At 37.7% G+C, this 24,159-nt stretch overlaps 1 pseudogene; it reads left to right on the forward strand.

Moving 5' to 3' along the window:
* Positions 1 to 1,142: 1,142 nt before the first annotated feature.
* Positions 1,143 to 24,159, forward strand: LOC143665206 (splicing regulator RBM11 pseudogene; annotated as a pseudogene).

A 24,159-nucleotide genomic window follows, 5' to 3' on the forward strand; every position in this document is an offset into this window, starting at 1 on the left:
GAGCTCAAGCTGACCTTGAGACCCCAAATTTTGTACTTCCCAAGTACACTATAGTAGCCTTTCATTCTTATGTGCATATTTATTGAACTAAAGGGAAGACTTGGTAAAAAGCAAATAATTAGTGCCATTCTCCAAATGGTGCAATTATAGAGACTTATTTATTGATTTATCTGCAATTTTTTCTCTCCACTTCACTAAAATGTGAACTCTTTTTTTCATATCTGAATTGTTACTATGTAACAATTGGAAATACTCGAGAAATTTGTTTGGCTGAATTGAATTTAAAAAGCTGTCCTTTATTTTCCTTAGAGACAAAACTGTTTTAGTTTCCTGGTTGCTAGAACAAATACTATGCAATAGGTTGACTTAAAATATGGGAATTTATTGGCTCATATTTTTTAGGCTAGGAGAAATCCAAAATTAAGATGTCATCAAGGTGATGCTTTCTTCCCAAAGACTGTTGCAAATTCTGGGTCTGGTTGATGGTGATCCTTGGCCCTTGGCTTTTCTTTCCTATTTAGATGCACATGGAGGTATCTTCTGGCTTCTCTGATTTTCGATGACTTCTGGCTTCTTCCCTTGGCTTTCTTTCATGTGGCCTTCCTTATTAGGTCTTTAGTAATAGAATTAAAACACATCCTGTTTGGTATGGGCTGCACCTTAACTGAAGTAACTTCATCAAAAGGTCCTACTCGTAATGTGTTCAGACCCACAGGAATGGATTTAGATTAAGATCATGTTTTTCTGGTGTATATAATTCCAAACTACCACAGAGACATTAGTCCTTGCTTGCCTTTTAACTGTTAACTATTAATGGCAATTATTAACTGAGGGAACTTTATCTACCTTACCTCATGTGCCCAATCTCTAACATTATAACAAGTATAATGCTTAGTAAATCACAGAATTCATGTGCTTCTTGTCAATGACATAAAAAATATATAGCTTTTTCATCTTAAACTTTACCGAAAGCAGTTTTCACCAGAGAAAACTCTATCCATCAGTGTTTCATGAAGTACCCTATAATAAGAAACAAGAGAATGAAGCCTTTTGCAGTTTAGGAAGTCATCACATTTCATGCTAGCTGGTTGGGACTTGTCTTTATTCTAAGGTAGACACATGAGACTAGGGTGATATTCAAGATGTGTAATGGCCAGTTTGCCGGGATCACTCACTGCTCAGAACAGACTCCAGCTAAGAAGCTGGAGGGGGATGCCAGATGCCGCCTGCTGAGCCAGACCTTAACTATTCAGATGCTGGATCATGAGAAGGTCTCACAGGAGAAACTGGCAGCTGTAATGATGGAGGGTTTCGGTAGTGGCTGTTTACTTGTATACGGGCTGTGGGAAACCTGTCCTAATCAGGTTTATGAAGCCATGCTTATAGAAATTTTGGAGTGAATTTTTTGGGGGGTGGGGGCGGGAACATTTTCATGGCTTGTCCACATGAAAAAACACTGGACTGGAAATTAAGGTTTATAGGTGAGATCTGGCTTTATTGTTTTCCATTGCATAATCTTGGACATGTAACTTAACTACTTTGAACATCAGTCTCTCAATCTGGAAAATGGAGCCTTGCCCTGTCTTAGAAAGCTCATGTGAAGATTAGAAAAGCTGAAGTATTTGAAAGTGTTTTGACAACTTGAAAAACACTACAGAAATTTAACATAACAAATATGGCACCCAAGTTTTCAAATGTAGCTATATATTTTAAGAACCTACAAGATATCTCAAGGTAATTTGATTCTTTCTGTTTTTCCTGTTATGGATAGAAACATTTACAGTCGAGACAAGCTCATTCAAAATATTTTATATTCTTGAAATGAATTGCTTTTGGCAGAATGATTTCTTTCTTAGGATCTTGGTTTATAGTATTTGGTTGTACTTGAAATAGCTCAGCAAATTAAAAAAATAAACACCTCTCGCACCTGTAATATATACTTCTGCACTAAGCCTCTATTAGATGATCGAGACATCTCAAATATGGGCAGTGACACATGTCTGTACTAACTTTGAAAAGGACTGTAGAATGGACAGACAGAAGATGCACATGATTCTAGTTGAAAACCTGGAGAATAATTGGGACTTGGATGAAAAAGATGTGGGCTTTCATATGTGTAGTATTAAGTTCCTGGGAACATTGGCCAAGAGATTTTTTACTCGTTTCTTCCATGGTATGTAGTATGATTTTTTTTTTTAAGGTGTGAATTTTTTTTGAATCCTTATATTGTTGAAGAATTTTCTTTTTTCCTAACAAACCAGTCATAAACAGAACATTTTAAACAAGGTAGTTATAGATGTTTTGTAATGTTGGGAATAATTTCGCACCTTTGCCAAAGAAAGTATATTTTTAAATGCCTTGTAGGCTAATTTTATATATGTCAACAGAATGCAAGCAAGCTTGTGGGCTCCTTCTATTTCTTTGAAAACCCACCATCTATCACTCTTTCTTTGACACATAGTCATTATGTTGTTAATGGAAGTCACCTCTAGCTCCAGCGGAGGTGTCCAACAGATTTCATAGTAAGGTATAAAAGCATCTTCTTTAAGAAATTATCTCAAAAGCATGCAATTTACTAACCCCTAGAGACATTTCATTCTGTAAATAGCTTCAAGAGAGCTCTCCTTATGTTGACTACAACTGAAAATGGACTTAAACATATCCGGAAATATTGCTAAATTACTCCAAAACTTTTCTGTTTACATTACACATATATTTGCTTAATTTATAACACTTTGACAATATACAGTGCATTAAAATTACCTTTGAATTCCAAATCAAAACTGGTGAACCCATATCATATTACAGTCACATTGCTAGCCTGTAACAATGACACATCACTGTAAGAAAAACATTTAATATTTTTCTTACTTACTTGGGCCTTTGCAAGGCCCATTTATTAATTTCATGCATAGCTTTATTACACTGGAGCAAAATAAGAAATCCAAGGATAAAATATTTTTTTACTTCCACTGTCAAAGCTTTGCAAACAGGGACTAACCTATTGGCAATCTAATGAAACTGACGACTCCTTTTCCTATCTCTTAGTCTAAGAAATGGTTACAAACACCCTAATTGGACTAAAAAGTAGCTGATCATAAAGAGTTAACAAAAGAGGCATATATCCAAGTTGACAGACAGTTCAATCTTCATCTTTGAAGCAGAGCCTGTGGGTTAACTGCAGATAAAAAGACATGAAATACATTCTTCTTGGCCTCCTTGCCCTTACTTTAGCCTGCAAGAAAATAAATATATAACCCTAAAGACAGAGCTCATTGCAAAGAATGCTCAATTCCTAACGACAACTGAAGGCTTGGCGTGACAGGCTCCCCTGCAAACCAGGCAATCTGCTCAGTTGTTAATCTTTCCTTACAAGACGATCTTACTTCAGCTGTGTTTTTTTTTTTTTTTTTTTTCTGTCCTTGCAGATGTTGAAAGTGCTTTCAGGTCAGATGCAAATACAGATGCATTACCACTTGACAGGCTGTCAGTCTTCTGCTGTTTAAAATGCATTTTTGGCACTTAGGGTATTGAGACTCATAATCATGCCTTTTCACCTTAAATTGTAAAGTCCCTTTATGACTCTTTCAGGTCTTTCGGGGGGGGGGGGGGGGGGGGGGTCTGATGCAGTGACGCTTCAGGCTTCGAGTATGGAGTGTCTGTAACAAAAGGGACTCAAGTTTACTGCAAAACAGATTATCTTCATTCGGGAAATATTCCCAGAAACAGCAAATTTTTATAAAGACCACACTGAAGGAAACTGAGTATTTCTCAAGCTAGGTTGTGCTTATCTGTGTCTCAAAACAGCTTTTGTAGATCTACAACAGTCTAGTCCAATAAATCTCTGCCCCACTGTACTGGTGGAAACTTAAGCAGACACTGTCACGGTGGAAGCAGACAAGGATGATTTATATTTATGACTCAGAACCAGCTTTTAGTTTATATATGTTTTTGTAAACGGAAGAAAAGCTGGGCCTATTTCTAGTGTGCATAATAATTCAGTAATGATACAAGTAGCTACAAGGCAATTATTTATATAAGGCTTTATCCATTATTTTCTTCTTTCTTATCACGCTAATGTTCATTTTAACTAATTGGCAAAGTGACTCTGACTTCATTCAGGATAACAAGGCTGAGTGAATGATACCTCCCAGGTAGCTCCTAAAAACGAAATTGTTTAGTGTTTGTTTCTTCTCTCCTTTCGGAATTTCCCATTTGTACATTATGAATATTATACAACATTTATATAATTTGAGCTGTGAACTGTTCGTTTCGGGTCATAATTGTTAGGTATTCACAAGATCAATTGCATTTATAAGCATTTCACTGTATTTTCCAAGTATCCTAGTGTTTGGAATTCGATTTGACAATCTGGCTGAGCGTGGGTAACCTGAGGCTCAGCTGGACCAAATGACTTTGTCAAAGAGGTAAAGGGAAATTGCCCGAAGTAATTTCCTCCAGACATTTATAAAACTCAAATCTGATTCTTGTTAAATGGTTAGTGTCAGAGGTTGCTTTTGTGTTAGGTGTCTATTTACACCAACATAAAGAAAGAGTTCAGACCTTTATCTCTATAAATCAGTGGCTCTCAAAATGTGATCCCTGGACCAGCAGCCTCAACTTCACCTGGGAGCTTGTTTAAAAATGCAAATCCAGACCTACTGAAACAGACACACTCTGTGTTTTAACAAGCTCTCCAGGTGACCTTGATGCTCTCTGAAGTTTGAGAATTACTGGTATAAACTAATCAACAAGAATTCCATCAGCACTGTTCCAAGCATATGAGTATTTTTTTTTAAGCTCCAGAATCAAACATCTGGATACATTCTGCACATTTCTTATAATCTTCATTTGGGCATCATGGAACTAGGAAATCAAACTTTAAAAGTAAAAATGTAAGAGTTTGCTGCTGATTTAAACAAAAGACCATTTTTTGAAATGATTTTACGATTCCATCAACCTGCCTTTTCTCTTGATTTCAGTTCATTTAAGGAAACAAGTGATTCCAATGGACTGAAAACAATGTTACTCATGTATATAATAAATATTTAGATTATTACTTTATTTTTCTTTTGGGTACAACTGCCTGGTCTCTCTTTTTATTGTTTGCTAATGTCAACAGCCTGCCAAGGTATGTAATCTAAAGTGAAAAGAGAATTCACCTACGCAGAGAAATATCTGCTAGAAATCAGTACTTCTGGAAAAGATGCTCACTTTCTAGAATATTCCTAGAATTTGATATGTGAAGGCAGCAAATAAACTAAAAAGGGCATGCGTCCTTGAAGTGATATCACAAGTGGTGGAAAGCTGGTGGATGTTCCACAGATGAAAGACAAACTTGGTGTTCTTGGTCATATGTAGTTTAGGGTTCTAAGAAAGGGGGGAGCCCATTTGACAAAGACATTTTTAAATGTAAATTTTAACAAGCTTAAGGGGCAAAGTAGAGCATTTCAGTAGAAATGAAGGAGAAAGCAGCCCGGGAGAAATGGACAGTTTCTAAAGGAAACAGTGAACTCCATTCTGCCCTTTACAGCTTGGAGCACATTGTGGCCAGCAAACCCATTTCCTCAGCTTGGGATGGCAGGCCACCCTCTCCCAAGCTTGGTAGAAAAAGCCATAAACCAGGAGTTAGAAAAGTCAAGTTCTAATCTCTGTTCTCTCCTTCTGGATTAGAGACGTTGGAAAAATAATCCACTAACCCCTGCCTCTGCCCCTACTTATGAATTTCAATTTGTTTCCTCATTTGTCAAAGGAAGGGATTATACTAGAAAAGTCACCTAGAAGCATCAGCTGAATCACTCTGGTTTCCTCTTTACCATTGCCAAACTATTAGATTAAAAACTACAGATGATTTCCTGGAATAAATATAACATATTGTTAATATTTATTTTGGATAAAGGTGATGACTTTGGCTGTTTATCAGGAAATCTGTTTCTGAGTACTGCTTCCAGTATTGGTGATGGATTTATATTAAGCCACCCATTCTTGCACTTTATCCTCCTTGTGGCCAACAGCACATATTGATGGGCTGCAGTTAGATGTTGGACTTTCAGTTATGAATCAGAGGAAAGTCCCTACTTAAAGTTCACATTTATGACATTGACCTTATTAGCACTGAACTTGAATCCCTAATGAGCTGAGCCAACCAGCTACAAATACTTATTAACCGAGGATGAAAAGAAAGTTCCTTGGTTGTTCAATCCAGTTGCATTTACCAGATGCATGAATGTGAATAAGCCACTTAAACTCTGTTTCTTTGAGTGTAACATTTCTCTATGATTTCAACTTGCACCCTGAGTTGCTTTGTGAAAATGAATTAATCCACCCAGATTAGATTCCGGTCCTTAGCTAGTACTCAGTAATTGACATTTGAAGTGATAGAGATTTAATTAAAGCAATGGAGATTGCTATTTGATGTTTAGGAAGTCTAAAATAGCAATGCAGACCATATTAATACACAAATGTCTACACATGTCTGCAAACGGAAGAAATGAATTTAAGGGGAGATTCACACTTTCCTTTCCTCTCCTTGCCCCATAAGTCAGTGATTGCCAGCCAATCAGAATGCAAATGACACAGAAGTTAATATTTCTGACATTCTTAAAATCATTCTCTCCATCCCTGTCATGGAATTTCCCAAATAGAAAAGAATCTCAATTTGTGAGGGTAGGTTATTGAGAAGGGATTTATATCATATAAAATAAGAAACAAACTAATTTTTTAAAACCTACTTTACTTTGGGTGAGGACTTCACCTCCTTCTCTGTCTTCTCTCCACCTCCTTCTTCAGAGTCACCATCAGAACAGTATTGTACCAAGAGGGAATTTATGCAAGAGTATATTTTGTGCACAGGTAGAAGAAAAAGCTGGAAAAAAGGTTCGCTAGGCCCATTTAAGGTTTACACCTACAAAACAAGTCCTCTGAACACCATATTATATGTTAATGTTCAGTAAGCACCCACTCGTTATTTTTGCACTAAAATGGAAACTTCTGCTTGCACTGCTGACAGAAACTGTGGAGATGAGTCATCTTCTTATCTGTTTTCTTCTCTTTTCTTACTTGGGCAGCAACTACTATCCAACAAACTGTAATTTTCTAACTACTATTGAATGTGAGATGTTTCCTTTCATAAATTTGCAGGTCCATGAAATCATGTTCAAAGTATCTGGGCTCCTTGTAGAGCCAGGCCTTTTGGAACCTAAGAAAAAACATGATCTCCACAATGCAACTTTTGGTCAAAATAACATATGAAGGTGACAGGATGAGAAATTACATTCTACATTTACTAGAGCAATTGAAAAATATTTTCTTACTTTGTTTCACTTGGAAATAATTTTCTTTAACCCAGCATACTAACTAAAATCATCTTTAAAAAAGCATATAATATGATAATTATATATAACAAATTGTTGAGTCACATATTGCCAGACGTTTTGGGTTGCTCAAGGGCCTGGGACATGGAGGCTGTTGGTTGGAGGCGTTACGACTCCTCCTTCTCCTACCACAATCCATCCATTTGCATTTGGGCCCTGGGTATTGTGGTAGAAGCCTGTTAGAGAAAAAAGGAAAATAACTTTTTTACCCCTTCTTACCTCCTACTTTGATGTCCAAAGGTATACTGGTTTGAGGGTATTATGTACCTCCCAAAAGTCATGTTTTAATATTGTGGGAGCAGCTATTTCTTTTGGTTCTGATTGATTCAATACTGTAGGGCAGAAACTTTTGATTGGATTGTCTCCATGGAGATGTGGCACACCCAACTGTAGGTGTGGCCTTCTGATTAGATGAAGATGTAACACCATCCATTCCAGATGGGTCTTGATTAGTTTACTGGAATCCTTTCAAAGAGGAAATATTTTGGAGAGAGCCAGAAGTGCCAGAAATGATAGAGCCAAACAGAAACTTCAGAGCAGAGCTGGCACAGATGCTGACACTTGGAGGCAGAGACATGGATGTTTGGAGAGGCTTGGAGCCCAGTAGGCATTGCCATGAGATGTTAAGCAAGCCAGAACCTGGAGAGAGCCAAGGAAAGCTAAGAGATGACAGCCAGCCCCAGAGAAGCAAAGTGAGGAACCTCCACATGGACAGAGACTGAAAGCAATGGAACCCAGGAGCAAGGGACCAGCAGATGCCAGCCATGTGACTGCCCAGCTGACAGAGCTGTTCCAGAACCATTGGCCTGCCTTGAATTAAGGTACCTTTTCCTGGATACCTTAGTTTGGACATTGTTATTGGCTTAGAACTGTAAAGTTGTAATTAAGAAAATTCCCCTTTTTAAAAGCCACATCTGAAAAATTTAGAAAAATAATTGACTTGGCCACATCTGATTTTGATTCTCTATGTGACTCCAAAGGTCATGCTTTTTCCAGGACACTGTCTATGCATTCCCCTTCAGTGATATAGCCATTCAGTAATTATTGATTAAAAATTTACTGTATTCCAGATATTGTACTAGATTTGGGGGATAAAAGTATGAAAGAGACATGATCCATTGGTTTCAGTAACCCAAAGCAGGGATTGACAAACTTCTGTAAATGGCCAGTTAGTAAATATTTTCAGCTTTATTGGTCATATGGTCTCTGTTTTAACTACTCAACTCTACTATTGTGGCATTTAATCAGCCATAGAAAATATGTAAATAAATAGGTTTGACTGTGTCTCCATAAAACTTTATTTACAAAAACAAGATGCTGGCCTGATTTAGTTCATGGGTCATTGTTTCCCAGGCTCTGGTCATTGCATTGCATTACGTGTCATTGCATTGATAAGTGCATTCATGCAAAAATGAACAAGTTGCGTTTGGAATGACCTATAGTCATGAGTAGGAACTTTTTAAGGCAAAGAACAATGGAAGCAACATTTCAGAAAATAAGAGCATTTGTAAACATGATCTGAGACCACGACTGAAAATTGTACATTATGGCAGAAGTGTGGCAATTTTAGGATACGGGTACATATGGCAGGATGGGACGTGGGGTATGGATTTAATCCAGAAATGTAAACAGCAGCCATATCATAAAACACCCCCTAAGCCAAGTTAAGGAAGTTTAACTTTATTGTGACGGCTATGAGATGCCATTTAAATATTTTAAGCAGGCAAGTGATATAACTAGTGATTTAAAAACATCTCTCTGGCTTCAGTGTTGAGGAGACAAAATGGAGGAGGGGAAATTAGTTAGGGTCTCTTTCAATGGTTAAGGTAAGAGCTGATGATGGAAAGTGGCAATTGATGGATTAGAAACCTTTTTAATGAGAGGACATAATCTCAGAATTAAAGAAAATCAGTTGGCCATAAAAACAAACAAAAACCTCTTTAATAAATAGAGTCCAACGAGTCTTGGTGGATGTGACTGCAGCAGAGCAGGTGAAGGGAGAATGACACGGAATACTGGAGAAGTGAGCAGGACCCAGAATGTGAAGAACTTCTAATGTCAGGATGAGGAGTCTGGATTTTATTCCAAATGATGAAAATCCAATGGCGGGAGGGAGGGTTGTGCAGAGTAAAGACAGGAGCTGATTTACATTTTGAGAAGATCATTCAGACTGTTGATTAGAGAATATAGTATAAGGGTCAATGGCAGAAGCAGAGAGATGAGAGATGAACTTCGAGGTCAGACTTGAGAGGTTTACACAGTTGCTGCTCAGTAAATTCTACGTGACTGAGCAGGTCTGTAGAGTTGACAACAGAAAGTATTCCTTTTCACAGAATCATAGGGTAACCCAAAGACTCTTCCATTTCAATATGGTAATATGGAAAACAAAACCTATGGTATAAAACCTAATTCACAGAGAATTTCTGGTAGAATGAAGTCTTTGACTTATTTCAGTAGGCATTCATGTTTGCTGTAACCTAAACAAGAAACTATAAGACCACCGAACTACTCTTTATGAAAAACCCTCAAAACACAAGCCATCTGATAACATCTGGCTTTTGCCATTTTCTATATGTGAGGTTATAGAAAATCTCTCATTCTCTTGAATTGTAATAGATGAGCAGCTAAATTAAAATAGCAGCAGGATCTATAAGAAATTAGTATTATATACATCCACATTCTTCAGAGAAATTCTGATTTCTCTGACAAAACTGGCTCCACCCTGGTGCTGTTGGTGGGCTGACCTAAACTGACAGACTAAGTAAATTCTCTTCTTTCAAGTCGCAACCCTGAAAGGACTGAGTCATTTGGTTTGAAAGAAAGTTTATCCTCCCTTCTTATACCACGAAAGACACAAGGTCTTCCATGGAAGCTAAGGTCTTTGGGGCTACAGCATCTGGAACTCATTGCTGAGCCACTGCCCAGCTTCCTTACATAAACATCGCCTTCCTTCCCTAGACCTTTCTTTCTGATGTTAGATTCAAAATGCTGGGCAGAAACCCAATTTCGATCATCAGGAAATATTTGATAAGCTGGTACCACACGTTATTTCCATCCACATAAAGCCTGAAATATGAAAACAGGCCTGAAACAGAACGTCTGTTATTTGGCTAATCTCAAAGATTTCCTTTTTTTTGATGATATCAAATATAGACAAAGATGTTTAGAGCCCAGTTAGAAAATCTTGGGTCAGTCTTCAAGATTGGAGGAACATATAGACATGGTTTTACATTTGAGTTCTGGGCACTTAAATAGACTTTATTCAATTCACAGTAAGATGTTCTACATTTCTGAGATAAAATGTATGTACATTCAAAGAGAAATAGTTTTCACTGCAGCTACTTGACAAAGATCAATTATTATTTTTAGAAATGATGGAGTCATATCAGTTTAATTTTCAGATGTAATCTGGTGCTGGGAGATTTCTGTTCCTTTGATAGGCAATCTGTTACACATTTTAAACTTTGTTCAGACACACAAACCTGAAAATACTTCTGCTTTCAATAAGATGTAAAAGACATGTGAGCAAGTACATGTGTTCAGAGAGTATTAAGAACATAACACCAGCTAAGAGGTTATGGTTCCAGTGGAAAATGTGCAAATTTTGTCACTAGAGAGGGTCATGATTATTCTTCTAATTCAGTGGAGCAGGTGATAATAGGGAATTTTTAAATACCTCATATAGAGAATCTACTGCCTAATAATTTTATATAGTAACTCATTTAATCCTTAAAATAACCTTCTGATAGACATTATTATTATCCCCATTTTATGGATGTGGAAATTGAGACACAGAGAAGTTAAGTAACTTGCACAAAGTCACCCAGATAGCAAATGTTATTATTGGGAAGTATTCCCAGGCAGTCTGACTTTTTACCATTGCTTCATACTGTCTTCTAGAAAATTATCAAATGATGATGTGGCAAAGAGTTTGAGCTCTTAGAATCTATTTGCAAATCTGCCAAGATTTTCTTTACAGAGTTTCTGATTTTTTTACTTTAAAATGGGAACAGTGTGAATGTTAGAGACTTAAATGAAATGGTTTTTACCTAAGGTTTAGGGATGTAGTAGAATTTTTTTTTTTGCTTGGGCAGGCACCAGGACTCGAACCCAGGTCTCCAGCATGGCAGGCAGGAATTCTGCCACTGAGCCACCATCACACCACCCCAGATAGTAGAACTTTAAAAATTGATTTAATAATTTGTTTTGTTTTGTTTTTGCTATTTTTTGTCATTTATTTGTCACTTGTTATCGGTAGGAATATTTACAGTAAACTAAAGTTTCAGCTTTTAATGTACTGTTGTCCAGAATTCCCACTGAAAAAAAAATCTATTCGTAAGGAAGAATGTGAACTGTAGGAAAAGCTACATATCTTCTTGTTATAATATGAATTTTAAAAATACACATAAGTGCTCACTTCTGGGCCAAGATGGTGGCTTAACAATGTGCGCATTTTAGTTCGTCCTCCAGAACAACTACTAAATAACAAGAAACAGTACAGAACAGCTTCTGGGGCCACGTCAGTGACCGGACACACAGCGTATCCCAGTCTGCACCAGCTGGACCAGCTGCGAACTGCTCCCCAAGACCATGAGTTCCCCAAGCCGTGGCAGCCGGCGCCCCTCCCCCACAGGCTGCTTCCCAGAGGGGAAAGGAAAGGGACTTTACAGGCAGCAGCAGCTGAGCCCAACCAAACGCCAATTGTGGAATTAATTAACAAATTCTGACTACTAAAAATAGGCCTCCAGCTCAGGTGAACCTGGTCAAAGCGGAGTTGCTCATTTTTGCCCTGATGCCAAGGGAGCAGGGCTGACAGAAAAACGAAAATAAAAAAAAGGAAACAGAGGTTTCTGTGGCTGTGTTTCTACAAAGGCTTGACTGCCTTTGGATACAGCAGCCGAGCTTCTCAGGCTGCAACTGCCCCAGGCATAGGCAGAAACAAGCTCGTTTGAGGGCTTGTCTGGAGCCTGTGCCTTCTCCAGGGGAGGGGTGAAGCCCAACTCAGGTGGAATCCCTCTCTCAAGGAATTCAGACACCAGGCCTTGGTAATTTGAAGCCATTAAAACCAGCCTACAACCTCTCCTCTGTCTCCACCATGCCCCCAGCAGGGAGAGTCTGCCAAAGTTAAAGGTACTGCATCATCTTATGCTGGTGGGACCTGTAGGCAGACAAGCACCACATATTGGGCAGGATAAGAAAAACAGAGCCCAGAGACTTCACAGGAAAGTCTTTCAACCTGCTGGGTCTCACCTTCAGGGAAAACCGACGCAGGTGACTCTTTCCTCCTCTTAGGAGGCCAGTTTTGTCTGGGAAAATCTGGCTGGGGTCTATAAGACCTATGTAGACCCTCCTAAGGGGAGGGGGAAAAGGCACCATACAAGCACATCAAGAAACAAGAAAACAAGAACTGAAAAATTCTCCTCTGTTAAACAAAACCTAAGCTAGAGGTCCAGATAAAGCTGAACTGAATGTCAAAGAACAGATAGACAACAAATTCATCCAACGAGAAAACCATAGGTAAAATTAGTGAAAGCAATCTCCAAATAAACTAATTAAGGTAATTAAATGCCTAGACACCAGCAAAAAATAATGAATCACACTAGGAAAATTGATGTTATGGCCCAGTCAAAGGAACAAACCAACAATTCAAATGAGATACAGGAGCTGACACAATTAATTCAGAATATATGAACAGACATGGAAAATCTCATCAAAAACCAAATCAAGGAATTGAGGGAGGATATAAAGAAGGCAAGGAATGAACAAAAAGAAGAAATCAAAAGTCTGAAAAACAAATCACAGAACTTATGGGAATGAAAGACACAGTAGAAGAGATGAAAAAAAACAATGGAAACCTACAATGGTAGATTTCAGGAGGCAGAACATAGGATTAGTGAACTGGAGGACAGAACATCTGAAATCCGAAAAGAAAAAGAAAATATAGGGAAAAGAATGGAAAAATATGAGCAGGGACTCAGGGAATTGAATGAATCATGAAGCACATGAATATACATGTGGGTGTCTTAGGAGGAGAAGAGAAGGGAAAAGGAGGAGAAAAACTAATGAAGGAAATTAGCACTGAAAATTTCCTAACTCGTATGAAAGACTTAAAATTACAGATCCAAGAAGTGCAGCGTACCTCAGAGAGAATAGATCCAAATAGATGTACTCCAAGACATTTACTAATCAGAATGTCAGAGGTCAGAGAAAAAGAGAGAATCTTGAAAGCAGCAAGAGAAAAGCAAACCATCACATACAAGGGAAGCCCAATAAGACTATGCATAGATTTCTCAGCAGAAACCATGGAGGTGAGAAGACAGTGGGATGATATATTTAAATTATTAAAAGAGAAAAACTGCCAACCAAGAATTCTATATGCAGCAAAACTGTCCTTCAAAAATGAAGGAGAAATTAAAACATTTTCAGACAAAATAAAAATATCACTGAGAATTTGTGACCAAGAGACCAGCTCTGCAAGAAATACTAAAGGCAGCACTAGAGACAGATACAAAAAGACACATGAGAGAGGTGTGGAGAAGAGTGTAGAAAGGAAACTATCAGTAAAGGGAAAAAGAAGGAAAATTAGATATGACATATAAAATCCAGAAGGCAAAATAGTAGAAGAAAGTACTACCCATGCAGTAATAACACTAAATGTTAATGGATTAAACTCCCCAATCAAAAGACATGGACTGGCAGAATGGATTAAAAAACAGAACCCATCTCAAAGGACCAGAAGGCAAGGACACAAATGGACATTTGCACACCAGTGTTTATAGCAGCATTATTTACAATTACCAAGAGATGGAAACATCCAAAATGTCCATCATCAGGTGGCTAAACAAACTGTGGTATATACATACAATGGAATATTATGCAGCTGTAAGACAGAATAAAGTTATGAAGTATGTAATAACATGAATGGACCTTAAGGACATTATGGTGAGTGAGTTTAGCCAAAAACAAAAGGACAAATACTGTATGGCCTCACTGATATGAACTCACATTAGAGAATAAACTTGGAATATTTCGTTGGTAACAGAGACCATTAGGAGATAGAAATAGGGTAAGATATTGGGTAATTGGAGCTGAAGGGATACAGATTGTGCAACAGGACTGAATATAAAATCTCAGAAATGGACAGCACAATACTACCTAACTGTAATACAATTATGTTAACACACTGAATGAAGCTGAATGTGAGAATGTTAGAGGGAGGAGGGCTGGGGGCATAAATGAAATCACAAAGAAAGATAGATGACAAAGATTGAGATGGTATAATCTAGGAATGCCTGGAGTGTATAACAATAGTGACTACATGTACAAATTTAAAAAATGTTTTTGCATGAGGAAGAACAAAGAAATGTCATACTGCATATGGTGCTCTGAAAATAGATGGCAATTAATATTTTAAAATTTCAAGTTATGTGTGAGACTAAAGCAAAAAATGTTTATTTGGTACAAAATTTATGTTTTGACTAGTGCATCTCCTAATATAACTTATGTAGGTAGTTGGTTGAACAACATAAGTACATGGAACCTTGGGTAGGACATGAGATTTCGTTGGTTTGTTCAGAGTGATGCACTGATGAGTTCCAGAGTGATTTGATCAGTGAGTGGAAAAGTATTTGCAAAGTCCCCTTCAGGGAATGGTGAGAAAGGGGGAAAATTCAATGTCCCCAAGTTGAATTCTTGATATTCTCACAAGCAGTGTGGACAACCAAAGCTATAGGCTAAGCCCCAGTCTTGGGGTTTGTTCATATGAAACTTAACCCCACAAAGGATAGGTCAAGTCTACTTAAAAATAGGCCTAAGAGTCACCCCCCAAGAGAACCTCTTTTGTTGCTCAGATGTGACCTCTCTCTCCAGCCAACACAACAAGCAAACTCACCACCCTCCCCTGTCTACGTGGGACATGACTCCCAGGGGTGTGGACCTTCCTGGCAATGTGGGACAGAAATCCTAGAATGAGCTGAGATTCAGCATCAAGGGATTGAGAAAAACCCTAGAATGAGCTGAGACTCAGCATCAAGGGATTGAGAAAAACCTTCTCCACCAAAAGGGGGAAGAGTCAAATGAGACAAACTGTCAATGGCTGAGAGATTTCAAACAGAGTTGAGAGATTATCCTGGAGGTTATTCTTACGTATTAAGTAGATATCACCTTGTTATCCAAGACGTAATGGAGAAGCTGGAGGGAACTGCCTGAAAATATAGAGCTGTGTTCCAGTAGCCATGTTTCTTGATGATGATTGAATAATGATATAGCTGTCACAATGTGACTGTGTGATTATGAAAACCTTGTGTCTGATGCTCCTTTTATCTACCTTGTCAACAGATGAGTAGAACATATGGAATAAAAACAAATAATAGGGGGAACAAATGTTAAAATAAATTTAGTTTGAAATGCTAGTGATCAGTGAAAGGGAGGAGTAAGGGGTATGGTATGTGTAATTTTATTTTTCTGTTGGCTTTTTATTTCTTTTCCTGAATTGATGCAAATGTCCTAAGAAATGATCATGATGATGAATATGCAACTATGTGATGATATTGTGAATGACTGATTATATATGTAGAATGGAATGAGCATATGTTAAGAATGTTTGTGTTTCTTTCTTGTAATACTTTTTTAAAAAAATTTTAAAAATGAAATAAATAAATGTCAAAAAATACACATAAGAATACAGCCTGGTGACCTATATTCAAGTTTCTGATATATGACTTTGCTTATTCTAATTGTTTCACATCAGTGAGATCATATAATATTTGTCCTTTCATATCTGGTGTATTTCACCCAAAACGATGTCTTCAAGGTTCATCCATGTTGTTACATGTATCAGAATATTGTTCCTTTTCATGGCTGCATAATATTCCATTGTGCCTATATACCACATTTTGCTTATCCATTCATCTGTTGGTAAACACTTGGAAGCCTTCCATCTTTTGACACTTGTGAATAATGGTATTATGAACCCTGGTATGCAAATATTTGTTCAAGTCCCTGCTTTCAGCTCTTTTGAGTATAAACCTAAAAGAGGGATTGTCTTCTGGTAATTCTATACTGTATTTTCTGAGGAACCACCAACTGTCTTCTAGAGCAGCTGCCCCATTTTACATTCCCACCAACAATGAATGAGAGTTCTTGTTTCTCCATATACTTTCCCACATTTGCTTTTTCCTTTTTTTTTCTTAAATAGTAACCATTCTAGTGGGTGTGAAGTATTATCTCATTGTGGTTTTGATTCACATTTCCCTACTGACTAATGATGTTGAGTACCTTTTCATGTACTTTTTGAGCATTTGTATATATTCTTTGGAGAAATATCTATTCGTTTTTTTGACCATTTGATTGGGCTGTTTGCTTTTTGTTACTGAGATATAGTATATCTCTAGATTCTGGAAGTTAAACCCTTATCAGATATGTGATTTTCATATTTTCTCCCATTGTGTAGGCTGTCATTTTACTTTCTTGATGAAGTCCTTTGATGTGCAAAAGTTTTAATTTCGATGAAGTCCCATTTATCTAGTTTTCTTTTGTTGCTCATGCTTTTGGCATAAGGTCTGAGAAAAAATTGCCTAACACAAAGGCCTGAAGATGCTTCCCAGTGTTTTCTTCTAGGCATTTGTTTTTGCTTGATAAAGCTGATGAAGTGCAATATACCAGAACTGGACTGGCTTATAAAATGGGGATTTATGGGTTTACAAATTTACAATTCTAAGGCCATGAAAATGTCCAAATTAAGGTGTTACCTGGATGATACCTTCTCTGAAGACCACTTACCAGAGAGCTTGGGCTTTTTTGTGAAATAGCAAGGCAAGTAATGATGTCTGCTAGTTCTTCTTTCCCATATTTTATTGCTTAAATTTCTGAATTCTCCATTTGTGGCTTTTTCTCTAAACTTCGCTAGAGTTTCTCTCTCTCAACTTCTGTGGTCATTTTTTCTGTGAGCTTCTCTTAACTTCATCTCTTCTGCATGTGTTCTACCCTCTTACAAAGAACTCTGGCAAGAGGATGGAGACCCACCCTGAAAGAGGTGGTTCACATCTCCATGGAAATAACCTAATCCAAGGCCCACCCACAATAGATCTGCACCCACAGGAATGGATTAAAAGAAGATGGCCTTTTCTGGGGTACACAACAGCTTCAAACTGCCACAGAGCTGTATAGTCCTGGTTCTTAAATTTAGGTCTTGATTCAACTTGAGTTAACTTTTGTATATGACATGAAATAAGGGACCCCTTCATCCTTTTGCATATGGATATTCAGTGCAGAATAGTTTTTCCTAATTGAGTGGACTTGGCAACCTTTTCAGAAATCACTGGCCATAGATGTGAGGGTCTGTTTCTGAACTCTCGATTCAGTTCCATTGGTCTATATGTCTGTCCTTGTGCTAGCACCGTGCTGCTTTTTCACTGTTTAAAATCAGGAAGTGTGAGGCCTTCAAGTTCATCCTTCTTTTAAAGACTGGTTTTGGTTATCTGGGGCTCCTTAGCTTTCCACATACATTTGATGATTGTCTTTTCCTTTTCTGCAAAGAAGGTTGTTGGAATTTTGATTGGGATCACGTTGAATCTATAAATTGCTTTGGGCAGAATTGACATCTTAATAACATTCAGAATTGAAACCAAGAAAGAATTAAGTCCCTCTTCAGGTAGCTGGATATGTGCTACGTAAACTTGGGAGTCCTCTGCTGTCTTCATTTTCTGTTTCATGAGTTGGACCAGCAGGAGAAGCTGATCAAAAGAGAAAAAGGAAGAATTGTGCAGAAAGGAGTAAAGATGAAAAACAGGAGGGTTCTGAAGACACTTGAATCTCTGGTTCCAGTCTTTTCTGAGGCAAGATTGCATCCCTGCCTTTAGAGTATACAAGTCATCTCCTAATCCTTTTTTTTTTTTTTTTTTTGTGCTTAAGCTAACACAAGTTGGTTTCTGCTACTTAAAACCAATAAATGTAAGCAGATGTGATATACCCCAAGGACATGCAGAAATGTTTGGAGAAAGAGTCTTCTCTGCAGGGGCCAGAGGCCCATCAGCCAATAGTATTTGGAAATTAATGTTAATGTGACTCATTTGTGTCCATAGACTGACCTAGCTTACACATTTTAAATAACATGAAAACCTGAAATGAGCTTTGTTACAAAATCCACATTGTTCATAGTGTAAAAACAAAGTAATTCCTCAGTTGCCCTCAGCTGTTTGAGAGCAGAAATAAATTTCTCTCAATAGTCTGCACAGAGGGAACTCTATGTATTGTAACTGGAAAGAAACATAATGCTGAAAAATTGTACCTTTTAGTATATTTACCCTCACATGCAGGTCCCCCTCCACTGGACTTATGCTTTAAATGAGCTTTTAGTAAAATAAAAATAAATGAAGATTTCCCTCTCTCGGGTTCAGGCATTACCTCAGAATAAAAAAATAAGCAAAAAGTAGGCCATAAAAATCAAACATCTCTGTAATTTACTAAACCTTGTTTCCTTTAGGGTCATTAGTTAGGCTGATCACAAAAATGTTCCAAATCAGAATTCTCCTTCACAGTAAGAGAATATACATGAATACCATTAATAAGTTTAGGCTGTGAAGAGGATAAAAGGAGGGTTGATTTGGTTTGTACTAGAAACTAATGACTTATCTTGGGAATTTGGATAAAAAAGAATTGCCTGGTGTTTATAGCTTTCTCTACAAATAGCCAAAACTTTAGTAGATTAAATATTTGTTCCCTTTTTTTTTTAACAAAAGTCACAACCAGGCAACCTGAGTTGTTTATGTGTTTTTCTGCTTTATCCTTTTAAATTTCATCTCTCTCTCTCTTTTTGCTTTCTTATAGTCACTTGCTTTATCCAGCTATCTGTCATCGATATAAGGCATTATGAAGAAAAATTAAATAGTTCAGAATACTATACAATGGAGAGTTAAAAGTCCTCTAAGCCATTATCTTCATCTCTATTTCCATTGCACAGAGCAAAGCACAATTCAGAATTTCTTATGTTTTGTCCCAGAGATTTTAAATATATTTACTAGTATATGTATGATTATTACATTTCTCATAAAATAACATGGAAAGGTACCCACACTTGCCTTAGTGAAAAAATATTGCATAAAAATATCTATTACATAAATCCATTTTTATAACAATAGTGAGTGGGTACATAAAATAAATTTGAAAAATTAAAATAAAATATTGTTAATAGAGTTTTTCTATTGGGACCTGTTGTTACCAAGTTCTCTTACTTTTTATTTTATATAGTACTGTTTGATTGTATTATAATAACTATATATTATTTTTATAAGAAGATAGAAACAAAAATTAAATGCATTGCCAATTTGGGTAAAACATAAAACAGACCATGCCTCTTCTTTCTTCAATACATAAGTATTTCCTAGTTTCCACTGATTTGCTTCTTGTCATCCTCTAATTTCTAATTTGTTTCTTTGTGACTCCTGATTTAAACTACCATAATAATCCTCTTCATCATCTAATGAAGATATATATATATGGTCATTTTGTGTTCAGAAAAATAATGAGCTAAGCAAACATTTGCAAAAGGAGAGATCATTCCCAGAATAATCAGCTCTTTCAACTGACTGTTCTAGTTTGCTAGCTGCCGGAATGCAATATACCAGAAACAGAATGGCTTTCAAAAAGTGGAATTTAATAAATTGCTAGTTTACAGTTCTAAGGCTGAGAAAACATCCCAATTAAAACAAGTCTATAGAAATGTCCAATTAAAGGCATCCAGGGAAAGATACCTTGGTTCAAGAAGGCCGATGAAGTTCAGGGTTTCTCTCTCAAGTAAGAAGGCACATGGCGAACACAGTCCGGGTTTCTCTCTCAGTTGGAAGGGTACATGGTGAACACGGCATCATCTGCTAGCTTTCTCTCCTGGCTTCTGGTTTCATGAAGCTCCCTTGGAGACGTTTTCCTTCTTTATCACCAAAGGTCACTGGCTTGTGGACTCTCTGCTTTGTAGTGCTGCAGCATTCTCTGCTCTCTCCAAATTTATTCCATTCTCCAAAATGTTTCCTCTTTTATAGGACTCCAGAAACTTATCAAGATGCACCCAAATGGGTGGAGACATGTCATCACTTAATCCAGTTTAACAACCACTCTTGACTAAATCACATCATCTAGGGAGATGATCTGATTACAGTTTCAGACATACAGTATTGAATAAGGAATGGGATTTTGATTAAAACATGGCTTTTCTAGGGGACATACATCCTTTCAAACCAGCACACTGACCTATCATAGAGAATCGCTCATTTTGCAGCAGAGATTTTGAGACCTGTGAGGCTAGCCCCACCCTCAGAGGAGGAAGAAGTTAGAGATTTCCTCCCTACAAAGTGAAGCTTGTAAATTTCTACATGAGTAGAGGCATTGGGCAAGTTCTTTAAGGCCTCTCACTTCCTTGAAGGAAGCAGTGAAAGGCCAACAAATTGACAATTTCAAAATTAATATTAGAGCTCTTACAAGAATACCTTACCACCGCCATTATTCCAAATTGTACACTGTAGCAGCTAAAAAGCAGTTTTAACACCTACATCATGTTATTTAGGGTTAAACAATAACTGCATTGCTAATTTCAATTGCCATTATAATCCACTAGTATAACAACTTTCGACAAGTCAAAATTTCAAAGCAGTTTCTACTGAGAACTCTTAGTGCTGGCTAATTGCACAAATGGACATTCAACCCATTGGTCAATATGATTTTATTTGCTTCCACAGTCTTGGGTAGCTCTTTCTGAGTCAGAGTACTAAGGAGGTAATGAAGGCTGAGGTCTAGAGAGTAATCATCAATGACCAACTTATTTTGGGAGAATTTTCCTTTCTCTTCCATTTCAAAATGCAAACATGGTTCAGTAAGAAATCTTGAATTTGTTCTTTTTTTGTTTTTCTGACCTAGTCTGTATCACTCTGTACCTTCTAGTATACTGATAAGGAATGAAAAGAGTCCATTAGGTTTATATATTTCTGGTATCTACGGAATATTCTTTTAAAAGACTGGGCTCTTCTCCTGACTCCTGACTGGTTGCTAGGTGAATGCATCCAAATCTTTGTGATTTACCCACTTCCTTGCTTCCAGAAAAAAATGATTAAAAAATTAAATAATCTCAGCAGTGAAAGACAAACTCAAACAAGAAGTGACATGCTAATTGTAACATAAGGGACACCAGATAGGAGAGCAATACTATAAAGTAGGCATCGTTAGAAGAGCGTTAATGGCTTGGAGGCCCATGAATGTCTTGCTAAACCATTCTTTACATCAGATTGTGACTCTGAGAATCAGAGTGGTCTATAATCTCTAACTCGGATCATTTCAACCTTGTTTGTTTGCACTTTGAGGCCATAGTCAGGCAGAAGGATGTCCCTTGAAGTGAAGTCCAGCCACTTATACATTGATCAGTCAGAGGTTGTTACAGAATTATTGCTCTAATTCCTGTATGCAAAAGGGATGATGAAGTGTATTGTAGGCTGAGTAAGGAAGCTCTGGGTGTAGTCCTATCCTTCACAATATTTGTTGGAAAGACACATGACATGGAATGGTGATCATGAGAAAATCTGTCGGGTCTAGAGATGAAAGGTAAGGCTGTTTTTATCTGAGTATGAGATAAAAAGTTTATTACTGAGAAACCTCTCCTTATCTTCATGAGATTATGAACCAAGGTTAAATCCTTAATTAGCAAGGACCACTTCCACGAGTACAGTGCAGAGGTAGTTATGCTATACATTTAAAATGGCAGTTGTGATGAGGTTAAGCAGTGAAAGTGGTCGAGCAGCTGGAAATGTCTTGTGTCATACAATATCTCCATTTCTACAGTGGGGAAAAGAGGAAAAGTTTAAGTTCATCATAATATTTTGAGATATAATGTTAACAAAATTTAAATAGAACAAATATTTTTGTTCTAATATATGATTCATAACTATTCAAGATGCTTGGTGCTGAGTCTCTATATTGCTCCAAGAACACACCCCAAAGAGCTGTCCAGATGCTTAGCAGCTACTTTCGGTACCACAAGTTATTACTAGTGCATTATGGACTGGGAATAGCACTGAACTAAATACCATAATTTGGAAATAAAATCCAAGAGGATAAACCTATTTTTGTCTTATTATTTTTAAAAACTTTGTTAATATAGCACATTTAAGCAAATGCAAGGATAAATCTCACTTTTATGGGTTGTGGTGCATTATTACAAAGAAACCTAGATTCTGAGTCTAGACGTACAGTTTTGTTGAGGTTTTTCCCTCCATAAATCAGACTTACATGATAATATCTGTATAGTAAATGCATTTTTGCTCCACTGGCTCTGTTTTTACCATAGTTTTACGGTAGAAAATACTGTTAGGGGTCAGTGTTTTTAATAGGTCTCATTGCTCAAGAGTGCTCTACGTGACGGGGCAGTGAACATAACGACTCATCGAGTTGCTGGAACACTTAACCTGAACACACTTTTTTTACAATCAGTTACAAGTACATGCAGAATGTGGTAAAAAAAATTAGTTGATTCTGACCTGCCTTAACCTAGTTATGACTTGTTAGCTTCATTATAGCCTTTAAAGGAGACCTGGAATATTTTCTATCCTAATTCTCGTGGAGGAAATACATCTGAAGCACTTTTTTAGAAAATAGTTTAATCCGTCCAAAGTGTACAATCATGGCTTCCGGTATAGTCACGAGTTGTGCATTCAATCACCGGAATCAATTTGAGAACATTCTTGTTGCTCCAAAAAGAAAAGTCCCTCAACCCTCAAACCCCGTACTATTAGTGTGATGCCCTTGTTACAACCCATGAAAGAATTGTACAATTTTACTGTTAACGACGGTCCATAGTGTGCATTAGCTGGATTCCCCCCCAGATAGCACCCTGTTTTTAACAACTTGCAGTAGTGACTGCAGTAGGTGTATTTGTTCTAGTTCACGGAAGAATATTCTTAAGAGTTGTATTAACCTCATCATCATCCACAGCAATGTCCACGGTCCTACAGTCCCAGGCTCCACTCTCTGGCTTTCCTTCTAGTAACATACACGACCCTAAACTTCCCCTTTCAACCCCAACTACGCCCATAATTCAGCACTGTTAATTACACTCACAATAAGGTACTGCCATCACCTCCACGCTCCAAACGTTTACTACCGACCGGATTTAAAATTCTGCACAGTGAGGGAAGAAGTTCCTTAGGAGCTCTTCCTTCAGTTTCTTATGGCCGGGCCCTTAACCAAAGTGACTGTGCAAAGACAGGGACGGAACGCTGGCGTCTGGGGTTTTTGTCCGCCTTAAACGCCCAGATGCGGTCCCGTGCGCTGCAGCCCTGCTGAATGGAGTCATTTATATATGGCATTCTTCCACGCAATTAACCAAAGTTTTGAGAACTGCGTTAAGACAAATTCACAGTGCTCCAGCCAGAGGCATGAAGGAATTTGGGGCCGGTCTTCATTTCCAGGCCCTTCTTGCCAGTTAATAATGCTGCTTTACCGCAACAATACTTATTTTTACTCAAGATGCGGCGGCATGCCCGTGAGCCAAGGTGGCAGCTTCCTTACCGTGCCACGCCAGCACCGCTTCCTATTAGGCGTCTCGGGCGCCCTCTCGAAGTCGGTTCTGGAACTGCAGACCCGGCCGGGTTCTGACCTACAGACCCACCAACCACCACGTGACTCTGGTTTTAGCAGATGAAGAAACAAGAGGCGAAAGCAAACCAGTGATGGTGATGGTAGCACAGAAAACAATAGAGAAAATGAATCTAGCCCAAAGTTCTGGAAGTGTAAGAAGAAAAGATATTAG

This window comes from Tamandua tetradactyla, chromosome 21 (assembly GCF_023851605.1).
Source record: "Tamandua tetradactyla isolate mTamTet1 chromosome 21, mTamTet1.pri, whole genome shotgun sequence".
In the NCBI taxonomy this organism is placed as follows: Eukaryota; Metazoa; Chordata; class Mammalia; order Pilosa; family Myrmecophagidae; genus Tamandua; species Tamandua tetradactyla.